This window comes from Micromys minutus, assembly GCF_963924665.1.
Source record: "Micromys minutus genome assembly, chromosome: 9".
Lineage (NCBI taxonomy): Eukaryota > Metazoa > Chordata > Mammalia > Rodentia > Muridae > Micromys > Micromys minutus.
The window spans coordinates 40,897,200-40,920,980 of NC_137978.1; the positions used below are offsets into that span (position 1 = coordinate 40,897,200).

At 48.5% G+C, this 23,781-nt stretch overlaps 1 protein-coding gene across 2 annotated transcripts in view; it reads left to right on the forward strand.

The window, feature by feature from the left end:
- The first annotated feature begins 5,119 nt into the window (after window positions 1-5,119).
- Window positions 5,120-23,781, forward strand: part of STK40 (serine/threonine kinase 40) — a 34,640-nt gene continuing 15,978 nt past the window's right edge. The window contains exon 1 of one of the 2 annotated variants that reach the window (XM_080921319.1): window positions 5,120-5,295. The gene's annotated coding sequence lies outside the window, so the exon portion shown is untranslated. Of the gene's footprint in view, window positions 5,296-5,754; window positions 5,830-23,781 lie in introns of those variants that run through there. The other variant, XM_080921320.1, reaches the window with a different exon arrangement.

Below are 23,781 nucleotides of genomic sequence, written 5' to 3' on the forward strand. Positions count from 1 at the left end.
CGTCTGTGCCTGATGCCTGGTGTATACTGGGCTTCTGGCTCCTGCATAGAAGCAGGGTGGAGGTCTCAAGTTGGGGAGCACACCAGGATTTCCTTGGTCTAGAATGTAGCCCTGTTTTCCAGATTATCGTGAAGAAATCTAACAGAAATCAGCCTTTCTGTTGAGAGGCCTTGAAACTCTCATCTTACTGCTATTTCCTAGAGCTGAGAGTCCAAATACTCCAGTCCCTCCCCACAGGCTGGAGGGTTCAGCTAACAAGAAATGGATCTCAGCCAGACATAGTGCTTCCCATGGATAATAATGGCTTTTAGGAGGCCAAGGCACGAGGATCAGCCTTGGCTAAGGGTGAAACCCTGCCTCAAAAAACCAAAACAGACCAGTTGTAGTGGTGCACACAGTAAGATTTACTGAAGGAGGCAGAGGCAGGGGGATCATGAGTTTGAGTTCAGTCTCTGCTATTAGCCAAATACTGGTAGAGAATATCTTTAATCTCTGCACTCAGGAGGCAGAGGCAAGCGGATCGATATCTGTTTGAGGCTAGCCTGGTCTAAGGAGTGAGTTCAGGACATAAACCCTATTTTGAAAAACAAAAACAGGACAAGAAAAAAAAAAGAAACAAACGGTCTGAGGAAGTATAGAAGGTGCTGTACCTCACGGTGCTTGTTTTTTTGGTTTTTTTTTGTTTTTTTTTTTGTAACTTTTTTTCATGTGTATGAGTGTTTTGCTTACGTGTCATCTGTATACCTGGTGTCCTCAGAGGTCAGAAGAACGTATTAGTTCCCCTGGAATTATGGGTAGCAGTGATCCTCCATGTAGGTACTTGGAATTGAATCTGGGTCCTGTGCAGCAGCCAGGTTCTTCGTGCCGAACTGTCTGTCCAGCCCAGGGTTTTGTTTAATTTCTTTTCGTTTAAAGACAGTGTTACTATGTATCCCTGGCCACCTGGGAGTTCACATGGACCAGACTGGCCTCACTGCTTCTGCTTCTGAAATGCTGGGGTTAAAGATAAGTTCCACCACACCCAGCCCTGTTAAAGTTTTGCTTGCTACTTTTTGAGACATGTTCTCATGCATCTCAGCCTGGCTTTGAACTCACGATCTTCCTGCTTCTGCCTCCCAAGTGTTGGTGTTGCAGGAGTGTAACACTGCAGGCTGATTAGACTTATCAGGTTCTTTTCTGCTCTCTTTCAGTCCTCTTAGGACCTTATATCAATTAGGCCAAATGCAACCCACACCTCCAGAGCTCTCTGTCTCGGGAGGGTCTTGTTGCTTTACAGAGGCAAATGAGCTAGCTACTGTCTCCTGGCAGCCGGAGTCCCAGTCCCAGCTGGCACACACGCATGCACACACACATACACACACATATTTACACACACATACATGCTTACACATACACATGTGCACTCACACATGCACACACACACACACACACACACACACACAGGTCAGGCTCCCATATCCACCTTTTCCATGGTTTTCTAAATTTGTTTCTACACAGGCATTCCTTCCATTCCTTCCCGAAGGCTGAGCTTTTGGAATTCAGAAACTAAAAATAGTCTCTGCATTCTGTTGTGTCTTCTGTTCCCTGAGGTAACAAATGGGGGGTGACTTAGCTGTGAACCAGAGGGGCCCAGGAACAAGATGGCATTGTGTTTCAAGATGGTACCGGTGTCTAGACTGCCATGGCATTTGCCCAAGTTTCACATCAACCCTTCCTGCAGCTCCAGCCAAAGTGGGGGTCCCGCTGATGGCAGAACCCCCAAGAACTGAGGGCTCAAGCAGTATTGTTCATACTCACCTCTCATTCCTGGAGAGAAGAGGGTTTGTGGGAGGGGGGGGGGCACAATCAGTGTTTGTTAAGAGGAGACCACAGAAATTCAGAATGCTGAATGGACATAAGTTGGCTCATGCCACAAACATGCAAGGGACAAGACTACGCCCTCATCTCAGCATGGCTGAGCACACTTACACCAGTCCAGTGAGCTCTAGTGTGGCATCCCTGGTTAAAGGGTAGGCAACGGTAACAAGGGCCCTCGAAGTTCTCGTTAGTGTTCCAGGAAGACCCAGAGATACAGTACATTTCGTGAAGAGGGATGAGAGCAGCTTAGATTCTGCAAGGGTGTAGAGTTCTACCAACAACAAGGCAAGCACCACGCCAGGTAGCTAGTTCTGGTCACAAGCTTAATGGCTGTTAGCTCGGGCTGGAAGCGGTCAGCTGGGCATGGTGGTCCATGCCTTTGGTTCTCAGAGGTAGGGGCAGGTGGATCTTCCTGAGTTCCGAAGCCAGCCTGGAACTCCACAGAGTGAGTTCTAAGCCAGGGATACATAGCAAGGCTCTGTCTCCAGCGGCGGGAAGACGTGGCATGACCTTTGGAGGAAACATGGTTTTTAAAGGAAAAAAAAAAGTTTTTAAATGTCACTCCAGAAAGGGAGGGGACTCTTCCCCAGCTAGTGGTTGAGTTAAATGAGCGCTGCTGGGCAGCGTAATGGTGGTCAGACGTAGTCAGCTACGCCCGTGTTGGGAACTTGGTGAGTCCCACAAGGGGCAGAGCTGCAGGCTTACCCAGTGTATGTGTATTAACAGCTTCACCAGACAGAAGTATAAAGTGATGGGCTCAAGGTGAACAACAGTGGGGATTTGAAGTCAGGCTCCTCTAGTATCAGATCCCATTTGTAGTCCAAGCTGGCCTTCAGTCTACTATGAAGGAAGGATGCCTTCACCTCCGGAGACACTGGGGTTACGGTGCTGTGTATTGTAATACTCAGGATGGGACTCAGCACTTCACACATGCTGGGGCCAGCATTGTCCCATCTGGGCTACTTCTTCAGCCACTGTGGCTCTCCTCTGTTTCCCCAGGACCCTGGGCATTCTATTGTTTATCCTCAGTGTGAGTTGGACACTCAAAACTTGATCTACCACTGGATCTGTTGGTGCAGGCCTATAATCCAGGCTGCTGGGCAAGTGGAGGTAGGTTCCAGGTTCAAAGCCAGATAGTAGACTGAGTGGAGAGCCAGCCTGAGCCACTTATTTGAGACTCTGTCTCAAAAACAAAAGCAGTGAAATTCCATAGTGAAATATCTTCTACCACAGAAAAGGCTATAGGTTCAGTCCCAAGCACCAAAACAAAAACAACACAAACCTTGCCATATTCAGTCAGGTCTTGAAGCTTGGACACAGAGAAACTAAAAACCAGCTGCTAGGGAGCGCTGGGGTTCTATAGTCTGAAGAAGCTCCTGGGGGGTGAGATCTCCTCCCCTCCTTCTGCGATAGTCCAATCTGCCTGTCCCTCTTCAAGAAGCCATCTTGAGCTGTTGTGACAGGTGTCACTTTGTTATGGCAGCACCATCTGCCAGTGAGCCAGAGTTGGAGAGCCAGCAGGAGACTGTCACCACCCGTGCATGTCCCAGAGATCCTTGAGTTGGTGTCCTGATGACAGTTTTTTTTTTTTTTTATCTCCTCTGGCTGGCACTTTTAGTTTTTATTCCTTACCCTCTTTCTCCTCCTCTGCTTTGTTAAAACTATATTTTGAGTCCGTTGAAAGCCTGCCAGGAAGTTGAGATGGTGGTGTCAGTGCCCAGTGATTCATCTTACTGATAATTGAGAGATCCGGAAAACCCAAGACTCATTCCTGTCAAAGGCAGGACTTCTGGAATCCTTATTCTCCCCACTTTGTCAGAGAGAGGAGCAAAATGGGCCTGGCTTCTGGATGCCCTGCCTTTGGGTCATGTGCCTTCTAGAGGTTCCCTGACTGAGACCAGTGGGCATTTATAGGGTGTGGTGAACTGGATGTGAAACTCCTTGGGTCCTTCCAGAATTGGTGTGATGTATTATCCCCATTTGGACAGCCAGGATTTACACCAAGTTAACTAGTTTGTAAGCAAAACAACAAAGATTCAAGCACGAGCCTTTTGGAATCCACCAAAACTTTCTTCAAGCCACAGCCCAACCATTATTAGCTGAGTGTTATAGCAAAGATTACCCTCTCTCTGAGTGCTACCTTCTGCATTTGTAAACAGGTCTCTAAAAATGCTTCACTTTGCATAAAACAAGGCCTTGGGAGCTGCTCTTATTACTATTCAGCATTATGTGCAGCTGAGTGGCCACCAAGCATTCAAAGGGTCTAAGAAAGAATGCAGGCTGGGACCTCATTTAAGACCAGTCTTGTGTCCCCGCAATACCTCGTGAAAATGTGACAAATAATTGCTTACTCCTAGCAGGGCTTAATCGTGGCCACGTGTATCTACACGTGGATACAGAATGACCCAGGAGAGGAATGAAAAAAGCTGAGAGAATCATCAAGTACACTTGTTAACTCTGAGACAAAGGAGTAGGACTATGGCCGCTGGTACTGCTGCCACCGAGCCCTTCTGGCCGTTTCTACATGGCAGTGGACGGAAGCCAGGATTTTCGAGGGCCCCCAATGAGTCACCAGACTGATGCAATCCCTTTAAAGGGCTCATCTGCTGGTGCAAGAAGCTGATTCATGGAGGGCGTGGCTGCTGAAGGAGGAGAAAGGGACGGAAACTGGCAGGAGGGAGTGAGGTAGACAGCTGGTTGAGATCGTTCATTGGAACTCTTCACTGCAATTTCCCTGGACAAGATTCTAGGGATGTCCAAGATGATCTTGGCCATCTTTGGGGTTTCTGAAGGTCCTAAAGTGAAATGAATTGTGACAGTAGCGTCAGTAATTTCTGACTTCTCTTGAACCCAACTTCAGCGCTTTCCCAAACAAATTCCTAGAAGCCGAGAAATGGGGAGAAAGGAAAGGCCGCTTTTCTAAAGAATGCAGTGCAATAGACGGTTTTTGCAGCCACTAAGAGATGTCCCCAACAACCAGAGCACATAAGTCGAGGACGTTCTGCAGAGCCAAGGCGGGGCGGCGCCTCCGTCCCAATCCCACTGTAGATGTAGATTAGCGGTAAGTACCGCCCCCTGACTGTCCAATCGCTTTACAGATTTCGACCCAGACTCCACCCAGAACCAATTGGCGATCTTATCTGAGCCTCCTGCCTGAAGGCTTCCGCCCATCCTGAAGATGGCGCACCAACCCCAGACTCAGTCGAGGGGGCGGGAGGCGGGGCCGAGGGCCGATGCGTCACTTCCGTTGTCAGGTGGCGGCGCCGCAGCCATGGAGGGAGGCGGCGGCGGCAGCAGCAGCTCTGGCGGCTGCGCTGGGAGGCGGCGGTGAGCGGCTCCCACGCCCCCGGCCCGGCCCCGGCCACCGGGACGGAGCGCCGAGCAGCCCCGGCTCTGGGCTGCAGACTATGGGCAAGCAGCGCTGATTCCCCGGGAAAGGTAAGCCCGGAGTCCTGGGACGCGGAGCCGGGTGGGGGGCTGCGTGCTGGCGGGGCGGGCCATCGTGGCGGAGGGACCCCGGTGACAGTCCGAAGCTGACCGGCGCGACCAGAATTGCCATAGTAAATTCTTCCTCCGCCACCGGGGGTTTGTCCTTTCTGGCGGCGGGGGCGGCGGCTGCCGGGAGCCATGGTCTTCTCCGCAGCCCTGGGAAGTGGGCACTGCCCGCCTTGCTCAGACCCACTCAGCCAGTCAGTGAGGCAGCCGACGTTTGGCCCGCTCTAGGTTTTCCCCCAGAGAGACCCTCTCCTCCTCTCCGTGCTTCTCTCCTGACCTAGAGAGTGACTTGAAAGTTAGGACGAGTCCCCAAGGAGAGCCAGCCAAGGTTTTCCTCCTGGAGCCCTCACCCGTTGGCACCGACACCATCGCTGCTGGGGAATTTTCACATCCTGGGCGGCGTTCAGGTGCGAGTCACAGCTACCTGCTTGCCAGATCCACGTTGGGCCGGTCTTCACCGTGGGAGAGCTTGCTGTGGTCAGTGTTTCACCTGCTGTCCTGGTCAGGCCCGCCCATTCCTACAATGCTTGGCCCCACCTTTCAATCCTGGGTAGGAGCTTTCGGATTCCCGGTGGCTTCTCTGTCTACCCCCACTCCCCCAGGTTGTTGGCGGAAGGAAGAGATGACAGCCGCCTTCAGTGGCAGGATAGACTTTGCTCTGTTTTAAGTCACTGGAGGAAACCGGTTGGCTTTGCTAGTTTTGAGAATCATTAAGGAAGAGGGTAGTCATGCTGGGCTGGGCGCCTTTCCCTCTTGGCTGAGTAGTTTTGCATGAGATAAGCAAGAGCAAAATCCTACAGCCCTTATGTGTAAACAGTGCTGTGAGTTCCTCCTTAAAGACCCTGTTACATCAGTTGTTTGTGGATTAGACCTCGACCTGCGGGAGATAGTCCTCACTCACTCACTCATTCATTCATTCATTCATTTTTCACATAACAAAAGGGCCCTGCCTGCAGAGCCAAGTGCTGTGTAGTATTAGTAGGCTTTGGAGGCATACTCCTTAAATTTTGTGTGTCATCTTGCTCTGGACTGATTAAATTCAAATTCTGGTGCTGCAGCTTTATGGTTGCAAGACTTTCAACCATTATTATGTGCCCTCATTTGCAAAGCACTGGTAATGGTAAGAGGAGTCATTATGGAGAATTAAGTTAACACATAATAAAGAGGTTCTTATCTGAACTAGTTCTCTGTCTAGTTAGAGAAAACTGAGCAGCAAGCAGATAGTTGAAATGGGATCTACGAAAGCGACAGGAACTGAATGCTGAGGGAACCCAGTACTGGAAGCTACTAGGTCAGTCTGGGAAACTTGGGCAGTAGTGACCGGAGCCCAGTATAGAAGGATAGAAAGGGGAGGCTTAGAAGGGTTGGGGATTTAGCTCGGTGGTAGAGTGAGCGCTTGCTTAGCAAGTGCAAGGCCCTGGGTTCGGTTCTCAGCTCTGGAAAAAAAAGGGCGGTGGTGGGGCTTTTCCAGGTGAGAGTGAAATGGGAGATGCTGCTGTTTGGAGAAAATTACAGAGAATCAGAGAGAGACAGAACCTCAGCTGGGTCAGTGGACTGGTACGGAAGCCGACAAAGTACAGAGTAAAGCAATATCAGTTAATGAAAAGTGAACATCTCTCATTGATAATTTGGGACTTCGTTTTCCAGTGCAGTGAGAGACTAGTAAAAAGCTTTAGCTGAGAAGTGGCAGGACTAGATCTGAATTTTAGATCACAGTCTCTGTGAGGAGGGTGGAAGGTGAAACAGCTAGACACCCCATCAGAGACCACCACGTGCTTCCTCCAAGAGGAGAGCTGGTATAGACACAGAGGATCTGTGCTGAGAAGGTGTCATGAGGGCACTGCAAGGGGTTATCCAGAAGTGCCTTTCCCTCTCTGAGATCTCAGGTTGCCAAAGCTGCAGGCAAGGTAGGGCTTCCCTCTCAGAAGGCCAGATGTAAGGGGGGTTACATTTTTTCTCTTGTGCCTTTAATGGGTAAGACAGTAGTTTGAAGAGGTTAAGAGCTTGTTTGGCTCAAACAGATCTGATTCTAATCCCAACTCTGCTAACCACATATTTCTCTCTGTGCCCAGATTTCCCATTATAAAAATGACACAGTAGGACTAACCCCAATAGGGCTGTTGTGAGGATCAAGACAGATGTTGCAGAGTTAGGCCTCAGCATTCACTGAGTAGCAGATGCTTGGTTAATGGTAGTTTTCATGGCAGGCTGCTGGAGAGATCTTCTGGGAACTACTTGAAGCAATTCACAGGAACCAGAGCTATGTCCCATTGAGCTGTTTGTTCTGAGGGGATCAGGAGAGCACTGCATTTTATGTGTTCTTTCTGAGAAGAAAATGGGGCTTTGACATGCTGTACAGGAGCAGTGCAGGTCTCTTTGCTAAAGCCTTTTTCTGAAGCAGAAGCATAGCTAGCCATGGTAGCATCAGCGGGGAGGCAGAGGCAGATCGACCTCTGAATTCCAGTTGATCCTGCTCTACACAGTGAGTTCTAGAACAGCTAAGGCTACATAAAGAGACCCTGTCTTAACCCTGCCCCAACCCTCAGAAAAGTAGGAGAACCACTGAGAAATAAGATTGTTTTGGCCTTGTGAGGCAGGGTCTCTCTATGTAGACTAGGGTGACCTCAAATTTGTGTTGATCCTCCTGCCTCTGCCTCTCCAGCTCGGTCTTACAGACTTGTGCCTCCACACCTGACTGAGAAGTAGCATTTTAAAGTGTGAACTGGAGGGAATGTTTGTCAAGTTCTCTGGAGTCCCCACTAATGAGTCTGCTCTGGAACCTGAGTTAGCATCAGCAGGAAGTGTCGTGTTTAATGAACTTGTGGTACACTACACTTACATGTACGGTGACTCAAAGTAGAGAATCTCTGCAGTACACCTGTGGATTCTGACATGTGACTGTCACATGCTAGGTACAGGGGCAAGGAAGAGGAGAGAGGGACAGGCACCCAGTCCATTGTCACAGGTATTGGGGAGTCTTTCCCAGAAGTCTGTGCAGCGTGAAGTACAGATCAAGGGAACAGAAGGAATGACTTAACTGGGGATAAGGATATTAAGGAGAAGTTTGGGGAGTCCTTCAGACTTTAAGGAGTGGATAGTTTTCTGGGGGTTTGTGAAGCACTCTAGTTAGGTGTGTGTGTGTGTGTGTGTGTATACACACCCTAGAGGTGTTCCACAGTGGTGGTTGGAGGAGGAAGAATGACAGGTAATTGCAGATCTTGGTTTGGGTGAGAAAGGGGATGATGACATTCAGCAGTTGGGTAGCATAGGGACAAGATTAACAGCCAGTGGGATCAGCCAGCCCCATTCAGAAAGCTCGGGGTTCACCCACAAGGGGAAGGAGTTTCAAATAAACAGCCCTGAGGAACCGTGCTCAGCTTTGGGGCAAGCTTCCTGCTGGCTTGCCTACATCTCCACCTTGGACGAGGGCAGTCTGTCTGTCTTTACCTTTCTCTTGCCCATATTTGACCACAGAAATGAGCTTTGTCAAGTTTCAGAAACTCTCATGTATTCCTTCTATCTGATCAAGCCACAGCCGAAGGGTCTCTGAACAGCCTCATTTAGAGGTAGTTTTCAGAGCTCCCTGTGGAGATCTTACCATGAAATAAGATTAACTTTCTGACATTGATCAAGAGTTAACCTTGGCCAGGTGTGGTGGCAGCAGTGACACATGCTCCAGCACTCGAAAGGCAGAGGCAGAGGCAGGCTAATCTCTTAAGATCAAGGCCAGTCTGGTCTAGAAAAAAAAGAGAGAGAGAATGGGGGTATGTCTGTATTGGTAGAGGACTTGCTTGGCATTCATGGAGCCCTGGTTCCATCTCTAGTACTACATAAAGACTGGGTATACTGGTACGTGCCTGTCATTTAGCACTGGGGAGGTAGAGACAGGAGAAATACACATTGATATCATCTACATATCGAATTTGAAGCCAGACTGGGATTTATTAGACCCTCTCTAAAGTGGGGTGGCTATGAGAAAGTGGTCTGAAACAAGAGCATTAAGTAAGATTGTAGCCTTCAGAATGGCCCCCAAACTCCCCTATACATCTTAGCAAGCCAGGGAATCAAGAGCCAAGAGCGGAGAGGCTGGTTTGCATGCTTGATTGGATTGTTGTTTTAGAGATGGTTCCATTTATATGCTTGTCTTTCTAGTACACACTATGCACCATCTTGGGTGTAATTGAGCAAGTGCTTAGCTGGACTGGTTTTCTTTTCTTTTTCTTACTTTTTTTTTGTTTGTTTGTCTATGTGGGAGGCTGCATGAGTTTATGTGCCCTGGGGCTTGAGTTACAGGTGGTTATAAGCTACCTGATGTGGGTTCTGTAAACTGAACTCAGATCCTCTGCAAGAGCAATAAGTGTTCTTAATCACTAGACCGTTCCTCCAAACCCTGACTTTCCTCATACATACAGTTTAGCCCACCCCTAAGTACCTGAGGGGACAAATGCCTAGAAGAGCTCTTGGCCTCAAAGCTGCTTCTTTGACAAGGCCTAATAGCCCAGGTTGTCCCCAGAATTCCTATATAGACCAGGCTAACCTTGAACTCCCCACCCTCCTTTCTTAGCTTCCTAAGAGCCACACCTTCATAACTAGCCCATTTCTGTCTGGCCTGAGGCAGATAGGGGATAAGTGGGTGGGTGGGAATGTAGATTCTGGGGCTTAGCTCTATACTGGGCTGATGTTCTCAAGGAAACCCCACTGTTAGGAAGCAGTGTCCCGTCTAAATATGAATGCAGACTGCCATCTACCTACCCTGCAAGAGGGCTAGACATAGATTCTTTAGCCTTTAAGAAGTTTGCTACCCAAGGGTCCAGAATGAAGAGAATGGGCTGTCATAGGCGTGGGTAGGTATTGGAGAGAACAGGATTGACCTCCTAGTCGCTTGCCTTTGTGGCGGGGCACAGTTCCTATTGCTTTGATGAGTATGTTAGAGGAATAGCAGTGCTTTTAGGGAAAGGATGTCTTGGCCTTTGGGTGACTTGGTCCAACATACTGTGGGACTTTGGACCCCATGGCTGGCACCTGCCAGGTTTGGCCAGAAAAGTCCTGCTACTTTAGCAGTAAGTTTGGTGTTGGCAGCATCCCAGGCTAGGGGTGCATCATGGGCAAGAGGTGTGTTTTCTCCTGGAAAAAAAATAGGAAGAAAATTAAGAACAACAAAAGGCTTCAAACCACCAGAGGTTCCCTGTTGATTACCGTGGACACCCGTACTGGATAGCCTCTGGGGGGTAGGGCTTGTCTCTGCTTTACAGAACAGCTTGTCAGGGATTAGAGGGATTAAGGAGCCTGCCCTGTTAAACAGCCAGTGAGGATGAACTGGGACTTTCCACATCCCTCTTTGTGTGACTCTGGAACCCATGCTACCCCTTCTTCCATTCCGGCCAGGCTTTGGCCCCAGGAAGCTCAGTCCCCAGAGAGTGAGGAAAGACCTTGATAGGCTGAAGCAATCCTGAATCTTTGCCTGAAGAAGGGAACTGCCACTGTCTAAAGACAGGGTCCTCACTCTCCTCCCATGGGGAGGAGACAGAACACCTTACACACAGTCAGACCTGGCTTCAGAACCCAGCTATGTCACATGCTAGCCTAATGACCTTGAACAAATCATTGTGACCCCAGTGTCTTCCAAGTGTTGCTTAGTACCTGACATAATCAGGTTCCTGGCCCAGGACTGGGCTGACCCACTCTGTCTTTATTAATGATCTGTGAAAGTGACTGCTGAGGCCTGCCTCTGTCTCGTGGATACCAGGTGGCAGGCAGGAAGCCCTTCATAGGTGTGTTTTCAGGCTAAGGGAGATGGTACTAACCAGGAGTAGTGACCTCCCTTAGTTCCTGGGAACCCATAGCATACAGATCCATAAGCCTGGGGCACTTAGCTTCCACCTGCCACCAGAATTACCATCATAATAACTATAGGGAAATAACCAAATAAGCCAAAGAATACGGATAAGAAGTAGAAAAGTCCCCCTTCTCTCTGGATTCTTCTAAAAGCTCCCTATGCACATTCAAGGATGCTTGTAATTTCTTTAACCAAATAGATATGTACATACAGTACTGCAGGATGCTTGTTTGTTTTCAAGATGGAATTTCTCTGTGTAGCCCTGGCTGTCCTGGAACTTTCTCTGTAGACCTGACTAGCCTTGAACTTAGAGATCCGACTGCCACTGCTTTCCAAGTGCTGGGACTAAAGATGTGCAGGCCTGGTGTTGTTGTTGTTGTTGTTGTTTGTGATAGGGTCTCATCAAGCTCAAACTAGTCTGGAAGTCCCTGAAGTTGACCTAAACATTTGACTCTCCTGCCTCAGCTTCTAAGTACTGGGTCTATAGGCTTATGTCTGGATGCACAGATTCTGTGGCGTTGGGAGGTAGGCAAGTGCTCTCCCAGTTGAGCTCCATCTTAAACCCAAAGTTGTGAAATGTACCGTTGTATAGAGGCAGTTACAGAACAGGGTTATGGCTCTGATCCAAATGGCCCTGCTCTCAGGACGATGCAGTGCTTCTGTTAAAGCTGCTGCAGACAGCATGTATGTGTGCTCAGCAGAGCTTTGCTGCGTTACTCTGAAAATCTGGGCTACACACTGACCTGGTTCTTCATGCATGTTGATTCTGAGGACAGTCCCTCTCGGTGCCTCCTACTTGGGGGCAGTGCCACCCCCCTCTCCTCCAGGTGAGGAAGCTACAAGCACAGAAACAGGTGTCCAGGTCACAAAGTGGACAGAGGGGAGGCTCTTAGACACAGCCAGCTCTTCTTTGATCTCTTATTGCTTTCTCTCTGCCTGGTTTCAGCTATTCTGGGTGACAGTATTGAACTCCATATGGGACCCTGTGGCAGCCATGTCGTTGGGCTGAGTCAACCACACAAAGCAGTAACTGATATTTTGAGCTGAAGGGCCCCTGAGTCACATGCTAGGATCTTCCTTGCTGTGAGCTTCTTTTCTAGCCAGTGAGCTGGAGCAGACTGGTATGACAGGGGAGAGCTGTCAGTGACTTGCTCCAGAATCCCTTCTCCACACGTGGCACAGAGCCCCTTACAGAACCAAGACAATCACAAATGTCTACCAAGCCAGTGCTTGGCTGCTTTTCTGGATAGGAGATACCAGGCGAGCACAGCTCAAAAAAGAGCTATTAAGACTGTCCCTTCCTCTGACACCCACACAGCCTGACAGATTATTTGTTGTCACATCAGCTGCTTCTGGAGGCAGGGAGGAGGGGGTCAGCTGGTGACAGGACTGTCGACAATACCCTGGATCCCATTCTGGTGGCTTCTAAGAGTGACTGCTGGGGAAATGCCCTCAGGAGCAGCCAACCCACTTCAGCACCTACAGGGACTGGTATGCTGCATCTTTTCTTCTGACCATCACCTTGGTCTTCTGGTAGAGCCCATGGGGACTCCTGAAGGTAGTAAGTGGTGATTACACAATCTCCTTGTATGAAGCTAATTTGTAAAGCCTGCCTCCTGGAGGAGACAAGACAAAGCTGGATCTCCAAGCTGCAGAGTGGGCTTTCAGGCCCCTTCTGGTCCCCAGCTGCAGTGCTCGGCATGACCAAGTGTTGCTGAGGAAAGGCCGCCTAATGGCAGCCGATGTACTTTGGGGGAGCTGTGCAGGCCCTTTTGGAGCACCCCTCCCACTTCCCCCGGGCTGAGTCACTTCCTCTCTGGCTGCAGCAGGTATTCTCCCACAAGCCTAGAGCAGGGCAGCCTCAGAGGGTGAGGCTCACTCTAGCCCTCTCACTAGTAACCCCCAGGCAGTGCAGTGCAGGGAGAGAAAGATACAGTGTTAGTTTCCTAACAAATTGGAGCTGTGTGTATCCTCTCGCTTTTACAAAGTGAGCAGAATCCTCACTGTTTGGGAATAGTTAAGATGACAGCACAGGCCTGAGTCTTTGTCACCAGGGAATCCTGGCTGGAGTGAAGGATTACTAATCCACCTCCCCATCCCCCAGCATCCATCCAGAGCACTAAGAAATGGCTTCCTGGTTCCCTTGAGATTGGGAGAGGATTCACTCCCCTTTCAGCCATACCTGTCATGTCATTTGGATTCAAAGGAATAGCCCTGAAAGTCTCTCATTCCAGCCAGGGCAAGAGTCTCAGGAAGCTCCCAGTTCCAGGCTCTGGTTTCTCAGTCATGAGAAGACAGACATTGGCTCTGCAGGCATGTCTCTATGCATAAGGCCCTGGGTTCTGTTGCCAACATTTTAATAAACAAAGAAAAGTAGATGAATGAATGAGAAAAAGAACCCAGGCAGGGCAGGGTAGTGCATACCTGTAATCCTAGCACTTGGAAAGCAGAGGCACCGGAGACTCACACATTAAGGTCAGCCCAGTCTACATATTGAATAAGACCCTGCATTTAGGGGGAGGGGGAAAGCCCTAAAAATGGATCCTAGTAATTAGTCCTTTGGGTACAAGGGGAAAATTTAGGTGTCTGGAGAGGTTCTCTACCAAATCACCTGTACACAAACAGGGACACTTCTCTTTCTCCTGACAGCCCTAGGATAACAGCTGATCTTTTGGACATCCTATAAAGGAAATGTTACCACCTCCTTTTTCAAAATGGGGAAACTAAGGCCCACAAAGGGTTAACTGGCTTAGGGTCACAGAGCAAGCAAGTGATGGTAGCTAAGTCCTGAACCCTGGTTTACATGACCCCATGTTGGTCTCACTTTCCCATCTGGCATTTGGGTGACTGCCTGTGGTTTGAAACCCTTGCTTTCTTGGGTATATAGACAGCAGGTCTGTGGGAGGTCGGCTGTCTCAGGTGTCTGACAGTTAAAGATGTAAAGTGCTTATGCAGATTTAGCATGGGAAAACCTGTGTTCCTGCCTCAACTTTTGAGTTAGTCCTTTGACTAAAGGAGTTTCACTATCTCCTTTTCTTTTTCTAGGAAGTGTGCATGCTCCTGTGTGTGTTGAGGAGGATCAGTTAGAATTATGTATTTGCAGCTGTTTTGTAAACTATAAAGCTGTAAGCCAAAATCACTTAGAGATAATGTAAGAACGTGGAGCTCCCACTTGGATTCTAAGAGATCTTGCATCTCTTAGACAGTTTAGTCCGTTCCTTCCTCATTGTGGACTTCTGTACATAAATGGGTTTGGTTCCATGGTTGGGATGTCTTTCTGCTATCCAAACAACCCAGTGTAGACCATGTCCTGCCTCGTGCATTTCTGACATGGGCCTTTTGTTATCAGAAAGGGTCTTAGGTAGCCCAGCTAGCTTTGATTCACAGTGATCCTCTTGTCTCAGCTTCACTAGAACTGGGCGGTTCTTTCTGTTTTTATTTTCCTTTACTGTGTGTGTGGGGGGGTGGTAATTGTGGGACAGCACTCACTATGTAATCCGGTCTGGCCTCGGACTCTCTGCCTTCCTGACTCTACTTCCTGAGTGCTGGGAATATAGGCATGTGCCACTGCACCCAATATGCCAGGGGATTTTTTTTTTTTTCTGGTCAAACTTCGTAATGCCAGCAGAGGCCTTGTGTCTGTTGCCCTGAGCTGGTAGACACTACCGAGTCTGACTGGCTCTGTTCTTGTCTGATCCTACACTGGTCCTGCCCTGGCAGAGGGCAGGATTCACCTGTAAATAACTCCAAATCCAGCTGTCTCTATCCCCTGCCCTAACATTGGCCTTGGTGCCTTGTAGAAAGGTGCATGGCCTGTTTTCTCTTAGCCTTTTGGCAGGCACTGGGCTGGGCTCAGCAAGAGTCAGACCTGTTCTCTGGGAACCCACAACCTGGGGGGGGGGGTAAACAGTCATCACAGCCCAGTGGGAGGGTGTAGAGGTATGTATGCTCCAGTGGTAAAGAAGGCCACCTAGCCTTGGCAAATGGCTGGAGCATCTGTTGTAGGTGACAAGGAGACCAGAGAGAAGGGTAGGGCAAGACTGTTCATGGCACATACAGCTTCCATGACTCATGGGCTACATTTAGCTTCATATAAGGGCAGTGAGGCAGGAGAGGTAGCCTGGGTCTGGCAGCCTTACTGGAGAGCTTGGGTTTCTTCCTGAAAACTGGGAGCCTTACAGGACCTGTGCAGTAGATTGCTGGTGGTGCTGTTGCCCAATGGACTCCTTGTTAGCAGAGGCAAAGTGGCTTGTCTTTGATGCAGTAGTCCCTGCATCCTTTAATTTTTATCAGCCTGAAGGAGAGCAGTGGCTCTGCCCTTGGTGCAGAGAAGTACCTAGGATGCATTGCAGAAAAGCGCCACCAGGTGGTGGACCAGAAAATTACAGAGCTCTCACACCCCCTCCTCCCCACGCATTTCTTGGCCATATAAGACTAAATCTGTTCCTGCCACTCTGATTTTGCCCAGCAAGAATGAGGTTTCAGGTTCCCCACTGCAATTATGTACCCAAAGACAGGCCCCTTTAAACTTGTGACCTGAGTCTTGAGAGGTAGTCCAGCAGGTAGGACTATGTCCTGTGTCTCTGAGAATACATGCCAAACATCATGACTCTTGTCCACCCCTAAACACTTGTGCCTCCAATAGAGCAGGGGTTTTATGTTACAGAACCCATACATGCTTTTCAATCCAGGAAGTTTAACTGGGACTGGAGAGATGGCTCAGTGGTTAAGAGCACTTGATGCTCTTGCAAAGGTCCTGAGTTTGGTTCCCAGCTCCCACATCAGAGACTTACAACTGCCTATAACCCCACTTCTAGGGGATCCGGTGCCTTCACACACATGCATATGAGTAAAACATTTTAATAATGTAAGAAAAAGGGGCTGGAGAGATAGATGGCTCAGCGGTTAAGAGCACTGACTGCTCTTCCAGAGGTCCTGAGTTCAGTTCGCAGCAACCACACAGTGACTCACAACCATCTGTAATGGAATCCAACACACTCTTCTGGTGTGTCTGAAGACAGCAACAGTGTACTGGCGTACATAAAATAAATAAATCTTTTAAAAAATGTAAGAAAAAATGTAGACGACACTATCAATGTTATATGTTCACACACACACACACACACACACACACACTGTGCAGGTGTCTTTATTCTTTGCTGGTTGCCTATGTCCTTCATGGTGTTCTTCTCCAGGATTACCCCTTGCATTTATGTGCCATGTACCTTTAGTTTCTTTAACCTTGCTGTTTGTTTGAGACCAGTTCTCACATTGTAGACTTAACTAGCCTGGAATTCAACCATGTAGACCAAACTGACCTCAGACTCACAGAGATCCTCCTTCTGTCTCCTGAGTGCTTGGATTAAAGATGTGGGCCGCCACCACTCACTCTGTGGCTCGTATTGGCCCAGAACTCATTATTTAGCCACAAACTCAGAATAGTCCTCCTGCCTCATGCATCCCTGTGCTGAGACAGCAGGCATGAACCACCATACCCAGCTTAGTGTGGCCCCTTCTTCCCTCCCTCTCTTCCTCCCCTTCCCCTCCCCCTCCTCTCTCTTTCTCTCTTTTTGGAGATAGAGCCTTATGAGTCCCCAATCTGGCTTTGAACCTGCTGTGTAGCCGAGGATGACCTAGAACTGCTGACCTTGAAGCGCTCAGTCTTCCTGCCTCCACTTCCCCACCTCCTGAGCCCTGTGGTCACAGTTCTGTGCCTCCTCGCCCAGTCTTTGCTTTGTTTTCTTTAACTCCCATTGATGTTTTTGAAGCATATAGACCCATTTTGTTGAAAGGATCTCAATTCAGGGTTGTCCCAGTTAGGATTCGTTTTGCACTTGTTAGCCAAAGAAGAGCATAAGTAAGGAATTCATTTTTGCAAAATGCGCCACACAGGAGGCATGGCGCTTGTTCTGTCAGTAGCGGCAGTAACTCCTACCTCTTTGGTTAGGTTGCAGTTTGCTCTTTGTCTTAGTCAGGGTTTCTATTTCTGCACAAACATCATGACCAAGAAGCAAGTTGGGGAGAAAGGGTTTATTCAGCTTATACTTCCATATCGCTGCTGAAGTCAGGACTGGAACCCAAGCAGGTCAGGAAGCAGGAGCTGATGCAGAGGCCATGGAGGGATGTTACTTACTAGCTTGCTTCCCCTGGTTTGCTCAGCCTGTTTTCTTATAGAACCCAAGTCTACCAGCCCAGGGATGGCACTACCCAAAATGGGCTGGGCCCTCCCCCCTTGATCACTAGTTGAGAAAATGCCTTACAGCTGGATCTCATGGAGGCATTTCCACAATTGAGGCTCTTTTCTCTGTGATTAACTCCACCTTGTGTCAAGTTGACACAAAACCAGCCAGTACACTCTTCTTGAGTGGGGTGAATTTCACCCATCTTTTGACAGTTTGTTGTTTTAAGAAAAGCATGCATCCAGAACTAGCTCCACAGAGTCTTTCAGTGGGAAGGAAGGGTTAGAGCCTAGCATGCATGCTTCCCCCTGCCCTGTCCCAAAGGTCTTAGGCTTAGAGGTATCACGTGTTCATTTCAGGCTCTTCCCTAACCCTCACACTAACTGGAGTGGGATGATGGAACTGTCAGAGATGGCTTCATCATCCTGGACAGCCCTTACTGTGCCTCAAGCCGAGTAGTGTCAGCTCATGTGCCAGTCTTGGTCTGCAGAATGTAGAGTGCCTCTGCTCTCTGAAGGACCAGCAAGCACAAGGCTGTGATGACTGTGCCTCTGTTCAAAAAGCAGGTGTTCCTCTTGCTACCCCCCAACCCTCAACAGCTGTGCTCAGCCTCCTCCAGCAGACAAACCTGGCTCCCCCTCCATTCTGCACAGCTCTGCTCCAGGCCCTCAGCAGCTCAGCTGCCCAGGCCTTTTCTTTGCTCCTTGAACTACAGGGCTACTCTCAGACTAGCTACCAGTCCATCAGACCTATATATAGTCTGAGGAAGCAGATTTGACACCTCTCAAGCCTGGGTACCCTCCTACTTCTTCCTGTTCTCTCTAGCTCTCAATTTGATGACTGTCCCCTTTCCCTTGGACAGGAGAGAATCTATGCTCAAGCTTTTGTTTGTTCTCACTCTGTGGCCCTCGCTGGAATGGAACTTGCTGTGTAGACCTGACCTCAGACTCAGAGTTCTCTCTGTTGGGACTCTGTTGTCACTGTGCCCACACCTGGCTATAGGCAGTCTTCTAAGGGCAATTTATCAAATCCTTGTACTATTCCGACAGGTTCTCTGCTAAACCGTTTATGTGAGTTATCCTTCGTAATTCATAGGACAACTATGGAAGTATGGAAGGTGTTATTCTCTGTAGACGTAGACAGAAACATAACCTTGTACACAGCTCATCACCAGTGATAGTGCTGGGGCTGAGTCTACATTTGACTTACTCCAAACTCTTTGCTTGCTAACATCTGGGACTGGGCTGGGCGTGAGACAGCTGAAGCCAGAGTCCATTTTGACAAGGTGCTGTTCTTGGTGCCCTTGGGCAATGACTCATTTTTTTTTTCTCTCTCCCATGGAGAATCTGGAGTGGGTCCAGACTCCTAACCAGCACATGGCAAATGGGTTGCAGGGTTAGGGCAGGTTGGTCTTCTGCCCTCACTTCCAGGACCAGGTAAGGGAGTAGAGGTGTAGGGTCCCTGCCTTCAGTAGAAAATGCCAGAGGTTAAAGAGCAGAAGATAGGCTGCATGGCTCAGGAGCACTTGTTTTTCTGTGTTTTGGCAGCTAGGAACATGAGGGTGGGATGGACCTGCTGATGGGGACAGCATGAAATTGTTGGCTGACCTGACCTGGCAGAAGAAACGTAGTTGTTTGGCTACCAGTGGGTACTAGCAGCTGCTGACAAACATGGCTTCCAGCTGCTATATTCATAGGCACACATACAAACATGTATATATTCCCACAGTAAGGAATCCACTGCCTCCGACGGGAGGACTGGCCTCATATTCTTTCCTCACTGTGTGGGTTTACAGCATCACTCAACTCTTCAGAAACCCAGAGGCTGCTTCAAGAAGCCTTGGTCCAAACTGGGAGGTATCTGTAAAACTCCAGAGGCTGGAGCAAGGAGATAGCTTTAATTCAGGAGTTCAAGACCAACCTGGGAAACATGGAAAGACTCCCATCTCAAACAAGAAAAATTGAAGAACTTGATTGTAGGTGCTTTATATCCATACATAGGCCCATGGGCTGCACCTCAAACTCACTGAGGCAGGGGATTCCCTCTGCCCTGAGCCTGTGCATCAACACGCTGATATGTCAATGCTTCTGGGTATGAGTGACTGGATCCTCCACAGACAGGGTGTAGTTCTTTTTAGTTGTGCTGTATTGAGGCCAGGCTGAGTGGGGGAGCAGAGCCCACCCTTAGCTCAGAACCGCCCGTCTTTTCAGCCCCTCTCCCTTTGGAGCTGTGCAGGTGTGTTTGCAAAGTCCTTGTGTTCTACACTCCTGGGCTCTGGGCATCTTTAGCTGTAGAACCTGCAATTGGCGAGGCTGCTGGGCTACCTTCTTTTCCAGTGCCTTCCTCCCAGGCACCCCACAACCCCATTTTGTCTCTCCGAGCTTTCTGAGATTCAAGTCAGTGTTCTTGTAAGGACAGAACAAAGCTCTACAAACTTCAAAGCTGAGATTGTTGAGTCCCAGGGCTGCTAAGCTTTCAGCCTGAGAAACATTGAGCCATAACTGAGGGGAACCTCTACCCTAGGGTGAGAACAGCTGTTTGGGAGGGATTGCCCAAGTCTTTTTGGGGCCATAGCAGCCAGTACTGTCTTCACCACAGGTGCAGGATCCCTCAAACAGGCCTTTTTGTGAACCATTGAGAGGTATGTTTGGAGCATCCCTGTCAGGGATGGAGCCACCCTATGTGTCTACCATCTGCAGGGGCAAGGAGGTCTGTCTCTGCAAACCTCATCCTTCAGTTTTTCCTGGCTGTCTCTTCACCATGATTTCCTTTGCTTCAGTCAACTCTGGGTAGCAGGAAATGATGTTTAGGAAGGAAGGCAGTCAGGGTACCTCTTCCCCGCCAGCATCTTTTCCTATCTCTGCCCATCTGCTCCCATCCTTCTGTCTGCTGGTGTCTTGGAGCTGTTCCCATGCCATTTGCTTGAGTAGAATCCTGAGTGGGGTAGGAGGGGTCAGGCTGAGCCCACTCATTGTCTGGGCCGCAGCTGCTCCCTGCAAACAGGCGTCTAGACTGTGTGTAGGCGAAGAAGCAGCATCGACACAGATGTGATGCGCCTGCCTGGTGCTCTCCAGGGAACTGTGGAGAAAAGAGGAGGCTCAGCACTCCAGAGAAGGGGACCGGGATCAGAGCATGGTGATACCAGCTACTACCAGAGGCTGCTGGCCCTGGAGGGAATGCATCTGTTTGTTGCTGCACCAGGCTCCAAGGTGCAGTGGTTCATATGTGTATATAAAAATTGTTTTTCTAGTGGTGGTGACGGTCATTAAACACATACAAACAGATGCATTATTACAAAATGTGGGAAGTACATGGAGGAAACCATAGGACACAGTGTGAGACCAGGTGACAGCCATTGGCAAGGAGCTGTCAAGCTTGTCTTCTCCGAGGAAGTTGTGTGTACACTGGGGGTGCCTCAAGTTAGCCAGGCTAAGAACAGGGACACTGGCATGGTGCTGCCATGTGACTTTTGGGGTGTCTCTAAAGCTAATTCATTCTTCTGTGTCTCTGCTTTTCTGCATCTGGGGACTGTTGGATGTTAATAGAAGCCCCTAGTACAGGACTGTGACCCTCAGCATGAGGATGCTCTCCAGGATAGCAGCAAGGCTAAAGGAAAAGACAAATATTTTTGCTAGATAGCAGTTTAAGCAGTAACACTTTCAAACCAATAGAAATAAAAAATGGAGGACCAGGGCCAGCCAAATTCAGTCCCCAAGACTCACATGAGAAATGCGCATGTCTACTAAGATGCATGTATGCTTACATACTCTCTCTCACACACACATGTTCTCATATATGAATAGTGCATGTAATCATTTTTTAAAATAGAGAACAAAATAAAGAAAATTTAAAAATAAACAGTACATATAACCAGTAAGCATGTGGAACAGGTTCAATCTCAGACATGAAGTATTATAACTTTGGAGTGGGTAGTTATATGGAAGAGTTTGAAGGGAGGAAAGGAAAGGGGAAAATGTTGTAATTTTCCCCAAAATAAAGATTAGAAAGGAAAAAAAGAACTATGACTTTAAAAAGCAGTGTCCCTTTTATTACTCATGAAATAGGTCATTTGTGAGAGTGAGGGAACAGTCCTGGTTCAGGTGCGGGACCTGTGACTCCCCTCCTCCATGCTGCATGGAACTGTCTGTTGCCACAGCCTTCCTGGAACAGCTTGCTATTGTGTGTCAAATGCTTTAGGGGAAAAAAAGAAAAAGAGAAGAAAAGAAATACTTACCTTGACAGGCACAACGGCTCATACTGGCCTGAGAAAGGGTCATAAGTTTGAAGCCATCCTGTCTATATAATGAGCTCTTAATCACAATGGGCTATAAGCAGTGGTTCTCAATTCGGGGAATCAAACAACCCTTTCACAAGGGTTCCTAAGACCATCTGAAAACACAGACATTTACATTACAACGTATAACAAACTTAAGTTATGAAGTGACAAAGCAAAGAATTTTATGGCTGGGGGTTGCCGCGATAGGACCTGTGTGAGAAAGCTGAAGCATGGGGAAGGTTGAGAACCAGTGGGCTAGAGGGAGACTGTCTGAAAACAAAACCCAAAGCCCTTTACCCCATTTGACTCTGCAGTCTTGCTTCTTGGCATTTATCCTGAGAGGGAACAGAGCGCCAAGAGCTGTCCCAGTGAGCCACCGTGAGGCTCTGCTGGGTCTGTCTACCTTTCTGAACCTTGGCTCAAAGAGTTGGAATAACTTTGTCTGTTTTTTTCTTTCTGGTGCTGGCCAGAGCCTAAGTTTGCTTTTTCTGGTACTTTAGACTCCTTCCTCTTTCTCTTAAGTCCCCACCCCCACCCACCCACCAGGTGGCTGCTTGCTGTGTGGCAGACATCCATCCGGGTTGAAATAGCATGGTATTTTCCATCTCTTTTCTGTTCTCTTCCCCTGCATAGCTGCTGATATTTGCAGTTTGCCTACCCTGGAGTTTAAATTTTAAAGGGGGGGGGGAAGAGCCAAAATACAGGCATTTGTATGACCATTAAAAAAAAGGAGGAGGAGGAAACGGATGCCCATAAAATGGGAAACAAAACGTGCCTCACGTGATGCTACAGAAGGAGAGGGACAGGGTGCTTTTACCATGTGCGGCTCTGTTTTATATTTGCCATGGTGAAGATTGAACACAAGGCCAGTCTCTGCCACTCGTCCTCATCCCAGCCCTTGGTTTGGTTTTGGCTTTTGGGTTTTTTGTTGTTGTTATTTATTTGTTTTTTTTTTGTTTGTTTTTGTTTTGTTTTGTTTGAGATGAGGTCTATCTATGTAGCCCAGTTGTCCTGGAACTGGCTCAATAGATCAAGATGGTCTCAAACTCAGAGATCCACCTGCCTCTGCCTTACAAGTGCTAGGAATAAAGGCATGCGCCAAGCCTGCGGTTGCTTGTTTGCTTATTTGTTTTTACAGCTTTAATAGGATAAACTTCACATAATATAAAATTCTACCTAAAATAAGAAAAAGAAAAACTCACAAAATGACATTAGAGTATGGTCCATATTTTTGCAGTGATTTATATTACTTTGTGTAAGAGTGAAAACCCAGGAGACACAGTGGTGAGATTAGGTTCCTTGGTTTCCATGTTGGCCCATTTTTCAGGGTTGGTACAGGGAACGCCAATTACTTCTATATGCAAGAGAAATCACAGGAGAAGTTGGTGCTCTGTGTCTCTGAGCCCCGCAGCGAGTGTCCATAGCTGCACTCCTAGTGTAGCTTGTCCTTTCACCTGGCTCTGGCAGCACTTCTGCCTCACCTCGGACCCTCCAACATAGACTCTCAGAAACTTGTTGCTTGTGTCCTCTACATTTACTTTCCTGGGCTCTATCAGGTCTGTTTATGCTGCTTTCTCAGCCCATCCCTATTAACTTTTCTCTGAGCTTCAGCGTGCACTGGGGCACCTCTGTGAGCTTTGCCTTTCTACTCCACCTGGGCTCTGACTCCCCAACAAGTTTGATTTGAAGAATAAGAAGTGTTTCTGGGGCTACAGAGATGGCTCAGCGGTTAAGAGCACTAACTGCTCTTCCAGAGGTTCTGAGTTCAATTCCCAGCAACCATAGGGTGATTCACAACCATCTGTAATGGGGTCTGTTGCCCTCTTCTGGTGTGTCTGAAGACAGTGCTACAGTGTACTCATATGCATAAAATAAATGACTGTAAAAAATGTGTTTCTGTTATCTGTCATTAGGCTAATGGCTTCCAAACCCTGGCTCCCTGTATCCGCTTGTACTGAAGCCTTGGAGGGAATGGATCTTCAGGACAGTCACAACCCCACTGATGGGCAGAGACAGTGCACCCCCATCACCCCTATCCACTCCTTCTTCCCTTCTTCTCCCTTTCTTTCAAGAAATAGTATCTTGGAGCTAGAGAGGTGGCTCAGAAAGTGAGAGCACTTGCTGCTGGTTCAATTCTC